The sequence below is a fragment of the Camelus dromedarius genome, chromosome 23 (assembly GCF_036321535.1).
Source record: "Camelus dromedarius isolate mCamDro1 chromosome 23, mCamDro1.pat, whole genome shotgun sequence".
NCBI lineage: Eukaryota > Metazoa > Chordata > Mammalia > Artiodactyla > Camelidae > Camelus > Camelus dromedarius.
The window spans coordinates 16,716,186-16,735,587 of NC_087458.1; the positions used below are offsets into that span (position 1 = coordinate 16,716,186).

Below are 19,402 nucleotides of genomic sequence, written 5' to 3' on the forward strand. Positions count from 1 at the left end.
CAGTCTCTTTTCCATTACGGCTCATTACAAGAAATTGAATTAAGTTCCCTGTGCTATACAGTAGGTCCTTGTTGTTTACCTATTTTATATATAGTAATGTGAATCTATTAATCCCAAACTCCTAATCTATCCCTTCCTTGCCCGTACCTCACCTCACCACCCCCAAACTGGAACCACAGTTTGTTTTCGATGTCCGTGAAAGCTCCTCTTTTCATAAGCCGGCTATCCCGGGCTGCAGGAACTGTCACGGTTTGTCCATAAGACCCTGAAGACCTGCAAGAGGACAGCCCTTGTCTCACAGGGGTACCACGGGGACCGCGGGCTGTGTTAGCTAGTACTCGGCAGATAATGGCTCTTTTAAAAGGTAAAATAGATCCTATTTTCCAAAAGCCAAATGAGCAGTGAGGTACTGGTAGGGGGTGGGGAAATAGAAGGTCCATGAGGATACAAAATGGGGACCACAGTTGGCAAACTCTGACTAAGAAGAATGGGGGCAGAAGTGGCCGTGATGGGGGAGTTTGAGAGCCATTCCAACCCACCTCAGAGTTTAGACCTCCCCCAGAGGATGCTGGCTTCACTCGCACAAAGTGCTTGATACGAATGGTAGATCTGGGACCCACAAAGCTCATTGTCGATGTCGATGTCGTAGGCTGCAGCCTTCAGATAACTCTGAGCCACATCACATGCCTAAGGGAGGAGACGACGGCCTGGCGGGGCGGGGTGGGATTATCAAGAAGCATTCCCTCCAAAGGCCCCAGTGTCCTAGGGACACTATGAAATGGGGTCCACATAAAGAACCATCTCCATCAGTGTGTGCAGACCCTCTAAGTGTGTGCGGTCCTTTTTGTCTGAGGTTATCAGGACATGTAAGCCTCTCACTATTGGGATTAGCACCTGGGATTGTCTGGTGGCTCTCTAGCTATAAGGACTTTGGACATTATCCCCACTTCTCCATGGAAAAATTGTCCTTGTGTTTCATGTCAACAATAGTTAAACCAAACTGCCTCTGACGTCCTGGGGCTATCTGCTCACCCAGGTGACACTGAACAGAACTAGATGACTGGGAGACAGCAGCTCAGCCCTGACATCTGCCCAAGGCCAGCAGCAAGGGTTCCAGGAGTTATATGAGCCACGAGGTCCATCCAATCTACCATCTGTCACTGGCTTACCATGCCACCTTGGGTCACTGACTTCCCCACTCTCTGCCATCTGTGAAATGTGCATAATAGCACATCATGTCCTTCTGTCCCTCCTCCCTCCTCTCTTGCTCACATTCACCTCCCTCTCTCCCACACTTTCTTCATCTCCTCCTTCCTCTTCCTCCTCTTCCACCCCCCTCCTCCCCTTCCTTCTATCTCTCTCTCTCTCTCTCTCTCTCTCTCTGTTTCTCTCTCCTCGCCCCATAGAAGAAGATAATGTGTCTGTAAAGCGCTTTGAGCTCCTAGGAGATAGAGAGTCTATAAATATAATCTGTTATCACTGTTACCATGGAAACATTCACAGAGAACTGTACTCCATTCCTGCATTTGCAGAGCGTAATTCTGGCCTCCTCGCCCTGCTGCCTCCTCGAGGCTATCAAACAATCCCTAGTTTCAACACTGCAGCCAGGTAGAGGGTGGGGACCCAGGGCAAAACTTGTCTACTACTCAACTCTTCTTCATGTCAGTTTTCAAAAATTGTGTTCCTGTTTACTAAGGTAGAGGATGGTACAAGACTGGCCAGAGTCAGCTGTTAATCCAGGGATGTAAGTCATGACAGGCAGAGGTGTGTCACCCAAGCAAGGACCCTAACCTGTAATAAGATTCAGGCAAGGGAAAATCCGAGTGAGCTTCAGAAATAATGTTCCATCCATTTCCTAAGTTTTCTCTGACTCCTGACTCCTCAGCTTCAGAACCAGGGCTGGCAAAGCGCTGGGGTAAAGAGAGTTAAGAGTCTGCCCCTTTCTACCAGTCCGTGCATGAGCTTCTGGAAAGCAGGCGAGATGTCTTTTTCATTGTAGTCCCTGCAGGGCTTAGCACAGTGCCCGGCACGTAGCAGGTGCTGGTTAGAGGTGTGTAAAAGGAATGAATAAGGGGCTGCTATTTTCTGCGACGCAGCTGAGAGTGTTGCTGGGTAAGGCTCATGCCTGTGGACTGGGACTCCAGATCCCAGAGCACATCACTTCTTGAAGCTGCTTGTTCGCTTTCTCCACTCCCCCCTCCCATCAGCGAGGGCAATGATGCCACCTCATTTCTAGTCTCATAGGTGGTCCTGCGAAAGTTGTTCCATAACCGAAAGCCAGATATGGGAGAGTCTAGGATAACATAACTTAGTTGTTAACCAAACAACTGTGAAAGGGCTTGTGCAAAAGGTAAGGGTGTAAAAGCAATGGAAAAAGTCATTGGCCCTTTTAGGCAGTTCTGTGATCTCAAGGGCAAGTTTGCCAGGCCTCAGATGAGCAAAGGCAGAGAAATGGGATGGACTTTGGAGTCAGACAAATCAGTGTATGAGCTCTGCCACTTCCCAACCTCCCTGAGCCCCAATACTCTCATCTGTAAAAATCCAAATAATAGCTCTTATCTCACAAGTTTGAGGTGATGGTGAAATGAAATGAGTCAAGAATAATAAATTAATGGGGTGAAATGAACACGTTCCACCCCATTAATTTGGCAAAATGCATGCATGAAGAACACAGTTTATTTTGAATAATGTACTTATACTAGTTTATAGTAAAGGCCTGGTTGATATATCAGATCCCAGCAAGATGGGGGCAAGGGACAGCTCTGCCTTTGAGAAGGGAGTGGGGAACTTAAAGGAAGAGCGAAAACGCTCCCGCACGCCTAGGGAGTCAGGTAGTGCTGGCTACATAATTTGCAGGGTTCAGTGCAAAATGAAAATGCAGGGCCATTTGTTAAAAATTATTAAGAATTTCAAGAGGGTGACAACAGAGCATTACACCTTGTGCAACTGCATGGGTCACGTGCAACTGCATGGGTTACACACACCTGCATGAGTTGTACACATACCTGCATGAGTTGTACACACACCTGCATGAGTTATACACACACCTGCATGGGTTACACAGCCACAAAGACAACCTTGGAGCCAGAGGTACAGGGGAACTTGCCATCACAGTTCCCAGTCTTGCGAGAGATCATCGCACTGATAAGTAGAGTGACACTGTCAGTGTTACCCAAATGCTGATGTTGTCGTCACTGGTCTAATACAATCAGAGAGGGCCCTGGAATGTTTTCTACAAAATGCTTGAATACACTGAATTCATATTCTAAACTAAACATAAGCTGTAGTAAAGGTCATTTCAAGAGGGAAAAGCTCATAAAAACAACTCAACTCGACTAGGAGTGATTAATGATCGCGTAAAATGTGTTCCAAGGCTCAGCTTGCTCCTGTACCCTTGTTCACAGAGGTGCAGGGGTGAGGTCAAATTACAAAGCATTTAAAAGACATTCACTATTTATTCAACTGCTATTTAATAAGCTCCTGCTGTATACAAGTCAAGGCACCAGGCCACGTAAGGGTAACAGAAAAAGAGATTATCTTCAGCCAAAAAATGAGATTGTTAGACTTGCTGATGCCTACAGTCCCTTTCAGTTCTAACATGTTAGGAATTCTTGATGAAGACACGGGGCCAACCTTTAAGGAAAAAGCCTTGAACAATAGTGAAACCAAATTGAAGTTGCTCTGTATAGAGTGCTTTTAAACGCAGTGTTTAAAAGCTATCATCGATATTCATGTATCTGTACTCTTACCTGCAAGGATTTTCATGTCTTTCACCTAGATTTTTACTGAGCTCTTTAAACACTGGGAGCATTATTTTTTTTTCTTAAAAAATAAAACTGGCTGTAAAACTAAGTCACAGAGAAGAAAATGAGTTTTCCTGGAGTCAAATAATAAGATTGTGGCAGAACATAGCCCCCTCTTGATGAATTATGAATTCATCCTCAGTGGTCCCCATTCTCCCTCCACCCTCCATCCACTAATAAAGGATGCAATTAAAATGGGCCGTCCTCCCTCCCTTGTTGCCAAGGTGTCACTATTAATGGAATACTCTTTGCATAAAGGTGTTGAAGCCAATTTTGAGCGGAGGCTTTAAAAACCAGACAAAACTGGTTCAGATTCTGGCTTCACCACTTATTAGTTATTAGTGATCTGGGGAAATTGCTTAATCTTTGAAAGTGTCAATTTTCTCATAAGTTCAAATATTAATTCCTCTCTAGTTTATTTGAGAATGAAAAGCAACTAGCGGTGCCTGGCACATAATGGCTTTTCATCTCATGTTGAGCCTACTTCCTACCCCTCCTTTTTCCATCCCTCCTGTAAAGCCTCCCATGAACAGCGTGTCATGGGACTGCAATTGTCCCATGATCTCACTGAAACACATGGCCCGTGGAAGGACAAACTGCCCAGAGACAGAGCCAAGAAACCCAGGAGACATGAGGCCAAAGACAGGTGTGGAGATGATTAAGTCTAAACATGGACTTCATTTTTGAACTTTGAATATGTGAAATCTCATCGAGGGTTTCTTTTGGTCCTTCTCAGTTTCCCCTTCCTCTTGGTAACAAAACCCTCTGTGCTTTATGTGGGTGCATGGCTGCCTGTCGCACACTACAGTTCCCAGCCTGCCTTGCAGCTGGCCATGCTGTTGTGAGTAATGGAGTATAAATGGAAGTGAGAGGTATCAATTTGGCATCATCTTCTTAAAGTCAAAGCCACTTGTCCTGGATTTTCTCTGTGCAGAAAGATGGAGTGCAGATTTGGTATTGACTCAACCTTAGTCTTGCAAAGAAGGACAACACCACAGAGGATGATGCCAAAGTACTGAGATCTAAGAACAAGGGTCCCTGGATAACTTCATGCAACAGAACCACCTTGCCAGCCTGGACCATTCACCCCCAGGCTGTTAAGGAAGAAAGAAATAACTGTGAGCCACTTTTTTGGGGGGTTTCTGTCCCAGTGGCTTGGCTCGTATCTTCACTCATACAAGAACTGAGAGCTAGCCCACAGACGGAGCTTCGCAAAAATCAGCGCACCCTGGTCTACTCTGCCATAGCTGAGTGGAAGACGTATTGACTTAATCAGCTGGGGCTGCTATAATAAAACACCACGTTCTGGGTGGTTGAAACAACAGACATTTATTTTCTCACAGTTCTTGAAGCTGGAGGTCCAAGATCAGGGTGTTAGCATGGTCACGTAATTGGTGAGGGCCCTCTTCCAACGTGCAGACAGTCCTGGATCTTCATATGACTGAGAGAGCTCTGATGTCTCCTAATAAGGGCATTAATTCCCTCTTGTAGCTCCACCCTCATGACCTCATCTAAACCTAATCCTCTCCCAAAGGCTCCCTCTCTCGATACTATCATACTGGGCTTGGGGAGACCCAAGCATTCAGTCTATAATCAGCACCATAGTAAAAACTGAACAGTTTAGGAAGGACTTACAGCACAGATCCACAGATAATGTCGTGAGCAGAGTCAGCAGAATGAGCACGGGGACTCACAATCTGTCACTCAGTTTAGTTCCTGAAAGTTCCACACCTAGAGGATATTCATTCTGTAAGCATCACATTCTGAAATCTCCAGTGGGGTATATTTTCTAGGTACAAGTCATCTGGTCTCATCTCATTCCCCATCACAGCACAGGAGACTTTCACACAGGCGAGTGGTTCTCATTCTCAGACTTTAGTTTGCATCACAGTCAACTGGGGGACTTGTTCAAACAGACTCTGGGCCCCCACCCTGAGAATTTCTGACTCAGTAGGTCTGGAGTGGGGCCTGAGGATTTGCATTTTTAGCAAGTTCCCAGGTGACCCTGATGCTGCCGGTCTAGAGATCACACTTCGAAGTCCACTGATCCACATCATCTGCCTACTGTCCCACATGCTGTGTGGCAGACACACCGCTGTTGCCAGCATACTACACAAAGTCTTAAAGCCAGATGCTAATAGAAGCACTAAACACCATACATTCAAAATGCAAGGATGCACTTCTAGTCTGCAACTTGGTAAGTAAACAAATACATCATTTGTCCAACAATTATTCTTAATAAGTGCTTATTCTGTGTCAGGCACTGGGAGTGACAAGGCAGACAAAAACGCCAACCCCTGTAGAACTTACATTCAAATGGGCAGAGATGTCATTTGTTCAATTTCTGTTATGTGCTAAATCCTCGACATTAATTATCTCAAATTCCCTCAAAGACAATAAAATATAGGTGTCACTGTTTCCATTTTCAAGATGAAAAAGTTGAACCTCATATGGTTAAATGGTTCACAGCATCAGATGGCTGTGTCTCCAAAAACCACGTACTTTCCGTAGCACTGCAATGAAATCTATCTGGTTAACACCACAAAGGGGCTTTTAGCAGAAATGCTCTACATTGTGTCAGCAAAGGATTTCTTTTTCATGACTAAGACCTGGAAAGTTCCCTGAAGGATTGAGGATCTTCAAGTATAAGATCCCAGTGGCCAGATGGGAAGATTATGGGCTGCAAGGAAGGGAGAATTTTTGTGCCTCCTGACCACAATCCTCTGTCTGGACCATCTGGCCAGGGCAGTTACCACTGGGCCACAGAAAGTTTTTTTTGTGTTCACAAGTTTACTTTGAACACCAGCTTTACATTAAAACCAGAAGGTCCCTAGTTAATACTGAAGATCCTTCCATCCTTCAATCATTTATTTAACAAATATTTCTCGAACTTTCTCTGTGCCAAGGACTACACTAGGAACTGTAGAAAATTTGAGGTAAGGCTTTTTCTCTGTTCCCACGGAGCTTACAGTGCAGTGATAACAACCTCTCCCTAATTCTCCTCCAGCTGCCACATCTGGAATCCTTTTTCAGACAGTCATCTTTGTCTCACATTTTATGTTTTGAACTTTGTATCTTTATTCTTGATCCCAATTCATACATCAGTTTGCACTGGTTTTCTGTGTGTTTGTTTTTTGTTTTCTAGCAGAGCTATTTCTATGTAGGAGTTGGGTACTTGGTGAGACAATATGATTTATTTTTTTAAAAAGAAATGACGGTGATGAGCCAAGATCTTGGGAAAATATTAAAAAGAGTAGGTAGGTCCTGGGGCAATGGGAGAAAAGAAAAAAATCCTTGGAAGGTAAAATCTCTATGATCGTTAAAAAAGATAGGAACTCACCCTCAAGTAGAGAGAGAGGAGAAGAGAGTCTTAAAAGAGGAAGAGGAAACTTTCGGAGTGAACTAAAAAGAGTAACTGGGAAGGCAAAAGAAAGACAAAGACGCTCAGTAGAACTCTTGCTCTGAAGGGTTTTCCCACCCTTTGTGGAAGTGCATGTTTGGACTTCATTGTGTGTGGCTGCGCAGGGCATAGTACATCTCAATTTTTTAAAAGAAAACAAGGATTAAAGTTTATCAGTTCACAGGTATGGATGTCTTTAGTAGGTGAATACAGTGTATGTCTTATTAAGTTTGGAGGCTTGAAATCAGGCCCAGGATTCCACCCAGGACTCAGTTTTTCATTCAAAAGACCCAGCAAGAAGGCTGTGTCACCACTTCACCTGGGGACGGGGACTTGGGGATGTGGGGAAAGAAGACAGCAAGTTACTGGTAACAATCAAGTCTTTGTCTCCTTCTTAAAAAGCCCTCATGCCAAGGTGCTACTGTGGACACACGCTATTGTATTTCCACATACCCTTGACTACTTAAGCCTAATGAACAGCTGTCTCCAAATTTTCCAGGGTGTTTTCAAATTGTAAACAGCTAAGTTGTCTTGCCGATTTCTTAAGTTTCAGCATATTGAGAGAACTGGATACAGTCTTACCTTAGAGGCCAATTCCTGTGCCCAGCGTGGGGGTCTTCACAATTCCCAGCTATGCTATCTTCCCAAACTTCTCACAAACATCATGGTGCTTAACAGACATCTGTGGAGCTTGTTCAACTGAAGATTCCTGAGCCCTATTCAGATAGTCAGTCAGTAGGATGAGGGGGATATGCCGAGGAATGTGCCCTTTAAAGGAGTTAACCAGGTAAGTCTCATGCAGAGGATTCATGGTCAACATATTGAGAAAATCTGTGTGATTGTATTAGAGTTTGAGACACATGTGCAGGGGGGAGCTCGTTACTCTCTCAGCTAAATTTATGAAGTGCACCCTATGTTAGTACAGCTCATACTGTGTTAGATAGAGAGGACACCGTGTACCTGGGGCAGGAAAACCTGTGGCTAAGACATTTTCCCTAGTTCTAGACATCAAGGAAGTCTTACCCTGACAACTCGATAGATGTTATCTAGCCAAAAAGGGAGAGATGAACATTCCAGACACAGAGGGAATAGTGTGCATAAAAGCTTTGTGGCCAGAGGAAGGTTGGAGAGTCTGAGGGGCTGCCAAAAGTTGACTCGATCACATGTAGTCCAGTGTTGGCCCACTCCAGTCAAGAGGTCAAAACTCTAACATTCCATCCTTTTGGAAGGCTGACGTTAGTAAAGAATTATGGATCTGCTGGAAGTAGCTCTTAAATTTGCAACTCGATGTGAGCTGCTTTAAGACCCCTTGTCAGTTAACAGGGTAAAACTGGCAGGGTGGCTGGCATGCTGGGTCTGGACAAGTCACACACCCTGCGCCACCACAACTCATACTAAGATTCGGTAACAGCTGTCTAATTCCCACAAGCCCACAGAAAGGCTGGTGGGGATTGAATCCATTGTTGCCATAGGAAGTAGAGAAAGGCAGTGGGCAGAGTATCAACAGAACAAGCTGGTACCAATAGGGCAGAGTCACAGATCATACCCATGGAACTCTATGCATCTGTTTTCTGCATACTCTTTTTGAGATCTTTGCCAGATCTGCTCCCCTGCTTCTTCCAGAGCCACTTCCCCTGATTCCAGTGGCCTGGACTTTTCCAATGGCTTGTCTTTCTTACCACAAGAATAAGAGATTTGATATTCTCATTGGACAATAAAATGTTAATAATGGCACCCCTCCCAGGATTTGTATTTTGAAAAAGTTCTGGGAAACAGTAACTCCAAATAACAAATCAGTATGTGTCAAATTTCTCTGCATCATTGTGGCAGAGACAGGGAGAGACCCTATAATTTTTAGCAGGATCCATGGTGCCCAAAAATAAAGACTGTATTTCTCATCTTCCCTTACAGCCAAGCATTGACCTGAGGCCAAGTTCTGACCAATGAGATGGGAGCAGACCTGTCCTATGCAGTCTCTGGATGGATGTTTCCATAAAAGGAAGTTGGTGCTTATGTCTTTCCTCTTCTTCTTTGTCCTCTCTTCCAGCCTGGCTGGGATGACTGCGGTCCTAGGCACCATCTTGGGCCATGAGAGCAAGGGCCACATGGGAGAGATAGCAAAAGGGTCATCTGGAAGGGACTCGGCTTCCCAAGGATGTAGAGGAATGCAGCCATCTCCCCAGTCTTAGACCAGTTTCCTCTGGACTTCTGAGTAGGCGGGAAATAAATCCTATGTTGTTGAAGCCATTGTTATTTTGAGTTTCACAGCCAAACCCAGCTCAGTGATAGAGCCATCATGGAGATTTTTTTCTTTTCTTTTTTTTCTGTTTTAATGGAGGAACATAGTGAAGTTTCTTCTTGGGGTCCCTCAAATGTAGGCAACAATATTCTCCATCTTCATCTGTGTGACTGCTTCTTCTGGTCAACCCAAGGTGAATCACAGATGGAAAATAAACATGGGCTCGGGGCACGAGGCCTCAGTCTGCAGCCAGTCCAGCCACTAGTCCTCCAGCCATTTTCTCTCATGGGGCTTCTGCTTCCTCATTTAAAAAACACGCTCTGTGAATGAAAGGTGTTGCTTGTTACATTAGTAAACAAAGGATGCTGAAGCCACTACCGCTGCCCCCTGACAGTGAGCCCTGAGGGAATTCAGGATGGAGACCAACTGGGCTGCCTGCTGCCAAGCCCTCAGCCACTGCACCACCCCCAACAGTGCACCCAGAGGGCACTCAGGACAGGAAGCACAGGATACTGGCCCTAGGTGCTAAGATGCATATCAAAGGAATGATTTCTCTGAGCCCAGAATCTTGTATCTTCCCATACATAGAAAAGCATTAAATTCCTGAACTTGAGATATCTGGTTTTCTTTAATTAACAGTCATCTTTTGATGTTCCAACTACGTGGTCTTTGTTGCAAACCCTATGTCCTGGTTCCTCTTTGGAGCAGACCCTTCGAGCGATCTGAGAGGCTGTCTCCTGGGCTTGAGTCCTCAGAAAGACAGCTGAATAAAACATAATTCTCAACTTTTAGGTTGTGCATCTTTTTCAGTCAACATCTCTAAGCTCTTTTACAAATCCGACAGTTTCTAAGACCAGGCATGCTTCCCCCAACCCATGTGCCCACTCTGCCAGTCAAGGAAATTTGTTACTAGGATGAAGAGTTTTCTTCTTACGAACAGCAGGTTTTGCTTTTAAAGTCTATATATTACTTGTTTGGAACTTGCAACATATTTTGTCCACAGATCAACAACATACATGAAAGTTAGGGTCGCAAGCAAATGCCAAAAAGATATTTAATCAACATTCAGTTAAACTACAGTGCTGGGAAATTCACGGGACCAAAACAATATGGAGGCGATTGGGGTTGGGGGAGGGAGAAAGTGCTCGATTTTAATTGGAGGAGGGAACAGAAACATCTTTTTCTCCACCCTTGGTGGAGAAGGGGACCCTCAGCCCTGGGCTCTGGCGGGGGGAATAATCACCCCCGAGTAACAGCACGTCCCTTTCACATCCAGGTTCCTCTGAAAGCAAAGAAATGGGGAGTCTCAGGAGGTGTCAAATGGGACACGCAGGAGATGGCTGCCTGGTTTTCCTGTCTAGTTCTGATTTCATTTGGAACCTGGTCCTGCAGGTAGGAGAAAGGTCGTTGTCTGAGCATGTCCGAAGTCCCCCAGCAGGCTCTCTGCAGAAGCCCTGGGGCAGGTCCGGGGAGGAGGGTGCTCTCTCTTAAGGCAACGGCGCTTGACAGTGAAGGCTGACTTTTCCTGCTGGCTGCAGAGGTACAGAGCCTGGGCAGGACCTCCCCGGGAGCTCCCCAGTGGAGAAGCGGGGAGGGGCGCACCTGACTTCACATGCTGGAGGAAGGGAGCATCTTTTCCTTCCTCCCCTGATGCATGGAGGAGGGTTGGGAATGCAGTCACAGTTCTCTGACCAACTCATCTGTTCCACTTTCATTCTTCCTTTAGAAAAGGGAGTTTAGATCCTGTGCCTGTGAGCCTTATCTTTTCTCTATTTAAAAAAAAAAAAAATCTTGCTCCCAGCCCAGGGCGTTCCTTCCATCTACCCTGACTAACAGAGCCCACATTTCTGGGCCTTTGCACGTGAGCTTCCCTTCCACCAGCTGTGCCCTTCCCCTCACTTCCTCTCACAGGCTAACTCCTCTTTGTCCAAATGCCACTGCCTCCAGGAAGCCTTCCCAACTCTCAGGTGGTCCCTCTCCTATGTTCTCTCCTAGCACCCTCAGCAAATATCAGGCTGTCCCCACGTGAGAGAAGAAGCTTCTTGACTATCTCGGCTTTCCAGGGACCAGCCAAGTGACCCAGCACACGGTAAGGTTTATCAGTATTCAGTGACTAAGGGCATGTATGTTCCTTCCTCTCTGCTCCTTCTCACAGTGCTGTCAGAATCCTGTTTAGGGCCCACCTCTTCCAAAAAAGAGGCATCTCTCGTCTCTAAATTCCTCTTGAACCTCTTGTTTGTGGTCTCCATTGTGGAACACAATCATTTACCACCCAGCATTGTCGTCTGCTCACTCCTGTATCTCTGGCCTCATTGAGTTGTTTGTCTGCTGCTGAAAGGTCCTGACATCTTCTGTGTCTTTTGTGAGTCCCTCGGTTTCTAAGGCAATTCTATACACACAATGGGCAATCGATGAACGATGGGCGGAGGAGTACATGCATCCAGGGGAGGCTTCTCTACCTTGTGACCCGGTGAAGACGTATGTTACCTTGGAGAGCTTTTAGCATAAAGAGCCAAAGAGGCTTTACGTGATTACACCCATGTGGTGTCACGAACCACGCTCGCACTTTCTGTCTGTCCACATCTTCCTTCTGAAGAGGCAGTTAGGCCTCGTGGTTTGGAGCATGGGCTCTGGAGCCAGGCTGCCTGGGTCTGAATGGCCTTCCTTCTTGCTGGCCTTAGGGACTGAATCCGTATGAAACTCAGTTGCTTCATTTGTAAAATGAACGTAATAATAATAGGACTGTGTTAGGTTTCTTCAGAGGAACAGAACCAGTAGGATATATACAGATGTACGGGAGAAATTGTCTCACACTGTTACGGAGACTGAGAAGTCCCATGATTTTCAACCTGCAAGCTAGGGAATCAGGAAAGCCAGGGGCAGATCAGTCTAAATCCGAAGGTCTGAGAATCAGGGGGCCGACGGTGTAAGTCCTGGTCTGAGACTGAAACCCAAGAACCCGCAGCATCAGTGTGTGAGGGCTGCAGAAGCTGGATGTCTCAGCGCAAGCGGAGAGAGGAAGAATGTGCCCTTCCTCGGCCTTTTTGCTCCATTCAGGCCCTCACTGTGCTGGAGGAGGCCCACCCACATTGGTTGAGGGTGATCCTGTTTACTCAGTCTCCCGATTCAATGCTAATCTCTTCCAGAGACACTCTTGCAGACACATCCAGAATAATGTTTTACCAGCCACCTGGGCCTCCCTGTCCAGTCAAGCTGACACATGAAATTGACCATCACAAGGACCGACCTCATTACGTTGTTGAAAAGGTAATATAAAGTGGATTTGTTGTAGGATGTTGACTATAGTTCCCTGTGCTCTACGGTAGAACCTTGTTGTATATCTGTCTTATATGTAGTAGTGTGTATCTGTTAATCCCAAATTGCTAATTTATTCCTCCCCTACCTCCTTTCCTCTTTGGTAACCGTAAGTTTATTTTCTGTCTGTGAGTCTGTTTCTGTTTTGTAAATAAGTTCATTTGTATCATATTTAGATTTCACATATGTGATATCATGTGATATTTGCCTTTTTCTGTCTGACTTACTTCACTCAGCATGATAATCTCTAGTCCATTCATGTTGCTGCAAATGGCATTATTTTATTCTTTTTATGGCTGAGTAGTATTCCATTGTATATATACACCACATCTTTAGCCAGTCCTCTATCGATGAACACTTAGGTTGCTTCCATGTCTTGCCTATTGTAAGCAGCACTGCTATGGACATTGGGGTGCATGTATCTTTTCAAATTAGAGTTTTCTCCAGATTAATGACCAGGAGTGGGATTGCTGGATCCCTGGCAACTCTATTTTTAGTGTTTTGTTTTTTTTTTAAGGAACCTCTGTATTGTTTTCCATAGTGGCTGCATGAATTTACATTCCCACCAACAGTGTAGGAGTGTTCCTTCTTCTCCACACCCTCTCCAGCATTTATTTGTAAACTTTTTAATGATGGCCATTCTAACCGGTGTAAGGTGATACCTCATTGTGGTTTTGATTTGCATTTCTCTAATAATTAGCCATGTTGAACATCTTTTTATGTGCCTATTGGCCATCTGTAGAAATGGAGAAATGTCTTTTTAGGTTTTCTGCCCATTACAGCAATAACTTTTAGAACGAGGAAGTCAAGTACCCTGGCAGGTAGTGTCAAGTCATGTGACTGGACAGAAGGCCTTCTGGTACTTAGGATACATGTCATAAATTTCAGCGAAAGAGGCCTACCCTCCAGTGGAATTGTTGGGTGCGATGCCATGTAGATGGTACGTATGAAAGACTGAATGTTATCATTTATTAACGCAAAAAACACGCTGTTAGCTAGCTACAATACAGTTTGCCTAAAGGATTTGCTCCCTGAGAGTATGAAATCCTTCTCATTACTTGGTATATAAATGAATCTAAATTAAGTTGTAATCCAGTTTATGCAAAACAGTGTTTTTTTTTTTTTTGCCTTGTCCTGCTTCCCAGCTCCTCCCTGAAGTAAAACAAATGCAAAACAGTCTTTCCTTATTTCCTCCCTTTGGTTTGATGTCTACAGAGTAGCCACGTTGAAATGCAATCAGTCTAGAATGGTGTGGAAAGATGCAGTACCTCAGAAGGAAGAAAATTTGGCAAATTTTATAGAGTGCATAAGGTTCTTTGTCCTATGTGTTTGTTTGCCTACCTGTCTGAGCAGATGTGTCTGTCTCGTGCCAGCCAACAGCAAGGCAGACATTTTAACCGCAGGGCTCCCTCCCCAGTATCCCAGCCACGTGGAGGTGGGGTGGGGGAGGGATCCAGATCTAGGAGGTCAAAGCTGAGGTTTCCCAATGACATATGACCTGGGAAAGTGATCTGTGCCAACCTGACTCCCTCCACCTGGATTGAGACTGAAAGCAAAGTTGGCCTTTGCCAGTTAGCAATGGGAATGCAGCTGACCTGCGTGCAGGCCGGAGCTGGGCACGGGGAGGGGTGGGGTGGCATCTGAGGAAGTCAGGAGGTGGTGAGAAAGCAGCGGCAGCAGCACACAGAGCACTGCTGAGGCCCTTCGGTGGGGAATCCTAGAATAAAGATCTCCAGAGCCCAGCCCAGCACCAGCCCAGCACAGCCCCTTTGAGGCCAGCCTGTGAGCCCAGGGGCCCCGTGGAGTCCAGGGACTGGTGTCGCCCTGCCCTGACTGCTCCATGTGTATCCATTTTCCTTGAGCCAGACCTCAGGGAGAGGCAGTGTCTCTGTTTTTCGCAAGGTCTTTTTCTAAAACTTTTATCTGGCTTTAGTGTTAAAGGGCCTTAGCTTAAGAAAACCACAAGGCACAGTGTCAGGAAGATAGTAATTGATTTAAAAAAATAGTGTCCAGATCACACACCAAAATGACTCCACTGGACTCCGCACTCTTCAGAACCAGGCTACGTGCTTTAAAAAAAGACACAACAAATGGGAAATTGTGCAGGGGAAAGGAAGTAGCACAACAAGGGAGTTAGAAATCAGCTCGTAAGAGGACTGAGGAAACTGGGGATTTTGTGCTTTAAAAGGTGTCAATATATGTACAGCCGACACACTGAAGATGCATCCGATTTGCATCTTGTTCCTCCAAGAAGAGAACCAAGACTGGGCAGAAGTTATAAGGAGCTAGGTTTTAGTTCAGAATTTCCCAACAGTGGAATATTCCACCGCAAGGTTGGGAGGACACAGCCCCTAGGGATGAATTCAACTAGAGGCTAGCTGACCTTGTCCCAGGAGATGGGAGTTTGGACTGGAGGACTTCTGACGTTATAGGCAGCACTATACATAGCGAATTCACCCACTGTGACTCCCCATTACCTCCAGGCTCTCAATTAAGGCTGCAGAGAGAAGTTGAAAATTAAGCGGACCATAAAATAGACATTTCCTCTCATCGCTGGAAGCCTTCAGGCAAATGGTCCAGCAAGAAAGGGATCATAACATGCCCTCAGATTTTCATCTCATCGACACCTGTCCCTGAGGCCAATAAGACCATGAATCTCCGACTGTAGAACAATGCAGTGGGACCTCCTCACTCTAAGCTTAGCCCCTCAGAGGAGTGTCTACTTGTCACCTTTTAAGTAGATGGAAAATTCTGGAAGGAAACTTTATTTTCTAAAGCCTAGAGGATGCACTGGGTGGTACCAGACTTTTTTTTTTTTTCAAGAGAAAAGCAAACTGAACCTCTTGCCCCACACTGGGGAAGTACAAACAGGTAAACTCTGCAAGCTTTAAGGTAGAACAGCATCCCTCTTGACCTTCATTCCTACCATCCACTGCATCAGGACTGTTGGCAGAGACCATGCACCTCTGCGGTCCTGCCGGAACAAACAAAACAAGTCATATTCTGTGTGTCCTCTTCTCTCTAAGATGGTCACCACCACCATCGATACATCTAAAAGCAACTTGGCAAAGGATGGGGCGTGGTGGAGAGAAATCGAGCATGTCTCGCTACATCACACTGCTTCCTGGATTCAGTTTCCTGACTTAAAAGCTGAACTTGGAAACAATGTAACCGAAAGCAGTGTTTGGAAGTCTGACAGTCAGGGCCTGGTGACCACCAAAGTGACAAACAGGGAACATGTCACTTCCACTGATGGCAGCAGGAATAGCCACCTTACCATATGGAACTTGCTTTAAAAAAAAAAAAAAAGTATTTTTTCATTGTTTTCTTACTATGTCCTCACCCAGGACAAGAATTCAATTCCAGAACCAGTGAATCAGGAAAATGCCAGAGTGATTTTAAATGAAAGTAACAGAGAGATATTTCTGCATGTCCCCAAGCAGGGTCTCTGATTTCTATCAGAAACTAGAACCATTCCAGAGAATGACTTGCTTTTCTATCAAAGATGCAGGGATAATTGTGATGGACAGAATGATGTCCCGTGGGACGCTCAGGCATTTGTGATGGATGGTTATTAGGGTGCTCGGTCCCAGCTGGCCAGGAGGGCTGTGTCAGGCATCATGCAGGCACTGGGCCACATCTCTGCCACCATGACCAGTCAGGAGGCATGTCCCAGGGCTCCTCTCTCCCAGCCCTTGGCCTCTACCACTGAGCTGCGCACTCTCTCTGCTTTCCACTGCAAACAGAGACTGCCTTTGAGCCATTTTCCCCAACACTGCACACAGTTTCTGCTGCCAGGATGAGTCACCATGCAACACATACCCTCACCCCCTCCACTCTGTACTTAAAATACTCCAGGGCTGGCCGAACAGAACACCGCTGTGCGTGAGCACGTGTGGGAACGTGGGATGGGGATCGGCAACTCAGCACCCCCGAGACCCTGCAGAGCCAACTGCATTGTGTTTGGCCAAGGGGTTCAGAGAGCCAGAAGCCCGAGGGCAGTTCTGTCTCTCCCGATCATGTGGATCTCCCTCATGCCACGTGCCAAGTTGCACCCTCTCTTTTGCAGGCAGGTAGCCCTCAGTGTTAGCCTCTCTGGTCTTTAGCAGAAGTAGCTGACTGCCTGGGGTTGACTTGTCCTGCCTCTTCTCCCAGCCCGGCTTCTGACTGGTCATCTTGCTACACACAAGACTTCCCTGTCCTGCTTTCATCATTGAGCCCCTCTCTCTGCCCCAGGGTAGAGTCTGTTTCAGTCACAGCAGCATCTGATGGTTTCCTGAGTTAGACATGTCATCCTCCTCGCGCGAACAGAGGTCCCTAATCTCCTTCTACAATTTGCTGCCATTTCTGCTCTCAGCTTCCTCCTTTATCCACCCACACATGCAGCACCAATCTTGGGCAGAACCAATCACAGTACTCCAGAACCATTCTTCCCCAGCCTGCGTAGAAAAAGAGATGAAAAAAAAAGGTTATTTTTGTCCTGAGCCTCTCAACTGGGTTGATGATTTCTTCCTTCTTTCTGCAGAGAAACACTGGACCTCCATAGGCATGGACTGAATAGCTTTCTGAGTTCTTCGTGGTCCACACCTCCCCCATCTCAACCACACAGCCACACACCCCACCTGCCAGCAGCACCCCTCCCCCTGGAGAACCACACACTCCCGGCTTTCAACCTGCTGCTCCAGCGCCCTTCACAGAAGGGGCCGCAGAACAAAAGCCCAGCCCAGCACAGCCCAAAGGGACATCGTGTGCTCAAGTTATTCATTACTCAAGTTAAAGGAGGTCACAGAGCAGGAAGCACACTGCAAAGCCAGGGGAAAGGTGGCATAGAGGGTGGGGAATTAGTCAGGGTGACCTTCCAAGGGAACTCACAGCCCTAGCAGGAGGAGGAATCAGAGTGGGAAGGTGGCAAAGTCCTAGCAACAGCCCCAAGGTTAGACAAAGTCAAATGGAAACAGCTAATTATAATTAAGCTAGCTACTTAATAGCTCCTGCCAGGCACCAAGCTAGGTGCTTAGCGCTTTCCCACATCTCCCATTTAATCCTTGCAACAATGTGTCAGTTTACAGTTGAAGGAACAGCCCTAGAGAGAACAGGCGACTCGCTCAAGGTCGCACAGCTAGCAAGTACTGAAGCTGGGAGGGTAAATGCTGGTCTGTCTTACCCTTCACCAGGTTGCTTTTTTTGGTGACACGGTTAGCTGGGTGAAACAATTCTGGATGGTCTAGTGTGGAAGGTGGAGTTCCAATCGGGTTCCCATAGAGCTGAGATCATGTTTTCCAGTGGCAATACCAGGTTTGGGTGAAAACACAGAGGTTCCTGGAAGCCAGGGGGAGGCTGGTTTAGAATAAGACCCTGCCTTGGTGGTGAAGGCATAACCCTCAGGACTTGTCAGAACCTGGGAAGGGTTTACATGCAGGGGAGGGAGAATGAGCAAAGCTTAGGGAGGTCAAATTTGAGGGGAGTGAATCCCCCAGAGGAAGATAGTAGGTCAAAGACAAGAGTGAATGCTCATCCTCACCAGACATAGGAGCAGTCTAGTTGGCATTTGCCACAGCTCTAGAGAGCTAAGGTAGGACACCTCTTTCTTAAGAAAAAAATGAGGGTTCTAATTAAAAATCATCAAGGAAAGTCTTTTCCCATATACTTTGTTGTACTGCATAGTTCTGCTGGAAAAGAGAACAAATGGGAAGGAGTGAGGAATGGAGAAAAGGAGGGGTGGGATCCAGGAGTTTGCACAAAGAAGGGCATCTACCCCCTCCATCACAGTCTTATCCCTTCTTCCCTTTCCACCTTTCCCTTTGCTTATCTTTTTTTTTTTTTTTTTCTGATTCTGCCCACAGGCTTTCCTGGGTCTTACACATAGTGGGCCCTCCACGAACACATGCTCTGTCCTGATGGAAACTTCTGCTGGGAGGGGACCAGGGGCATCATATCTACAGGTGCAGCCTCTTCCTGCAGTTCTATGACCACCTTGGGACTTTTTCAACATAAACACTGCAGGGGCAAAGGAGGGAACGGTTTCTTTCTCAACACACTGTTCTCAAGGTTGCCCTTGACCAAGCCCTACATGTAGCAGGCCCTCTGGGGCTGGGTGGCTGCTTCTGCATTTCAGGAATTTTCAGGTTTGCCCAGGTATGGCAGGTGGGTCTTGAGAAGGATTAGTGGAAAAGAGCTCATGCTACATCAATTCAAGCTTAAGCTTGCCCTTAGACCTGCAAGGCTGACCTTGGAGACAGAAAGGTGACCCTGACAAGCATCCCCTGTATTGGGTTTCTGGATATGGGGTGGGGGGAATCTCCTTCTCCAGAATGGGCTATGTTACCCCCTGGGGATGGGGCTTCTCTGCAGTGACTGCAGAGGCGCCCCTGCTGATTTCTGCTGTGTCACTGCCTGGAGAGGAACGTGTGAAGCTGTTAGAGGTTTAGTGGAAGGAGATGAAACCAAAGAGTTTGGCTTTTCAGCCACAGGGGATAAAGGAGGGGTAGGGATAAAGGGTGCCAAGGATTGCTCTGCACCTTCTCGCCATTTGAGCTTGGTTTCCCCGATCCTTTTTAGCCCCGGATATTTTACAGAAGAACGAAGTCGTCGATACCCCCAAGGGGGCATAAAATCACGTCCCTGAGAATACTAGCCACAGACTCG

General features: G+C 46.3%; 2 long non-coding RNA genes across 2 annotated transcripts in view; both read left to right on the plus strand.

Annotated features, from left to right (window-relative positions):
- The window catches only part of LOC135318937 (uncharacterized), a 142,022-nt gene extending 132,846 nt beyond the window's left edge, over positions 1-9,176 (plus strand). The window contains exon 4 of the long non-coding RNA XR_010377407.1: positions 9,115-9,176. This is a non-coding gene — a long non-coding RNA (uncharacterized LOC135318937). The remainder of the gene's footprint in view (positions 1-9,114) is intronic.
- A 1,554-nt stretch (positions 9,177-10,730) lies between these two features.
- Positions 10,731-12,751, plus strand: LOC135318938 (uncharacterized). Its single transcript, XR_010377408.1, has 3 exons — positions 10,731-10,834; positions 11,438-11,531; positions 12,589-12,751. It is a non-coding gene; the product is annotated as an uncharacterized LOC135318938 (long non-coding RNA).
- Positions 12,752-19,402: the final 6,651 nt, after the last annotated feature.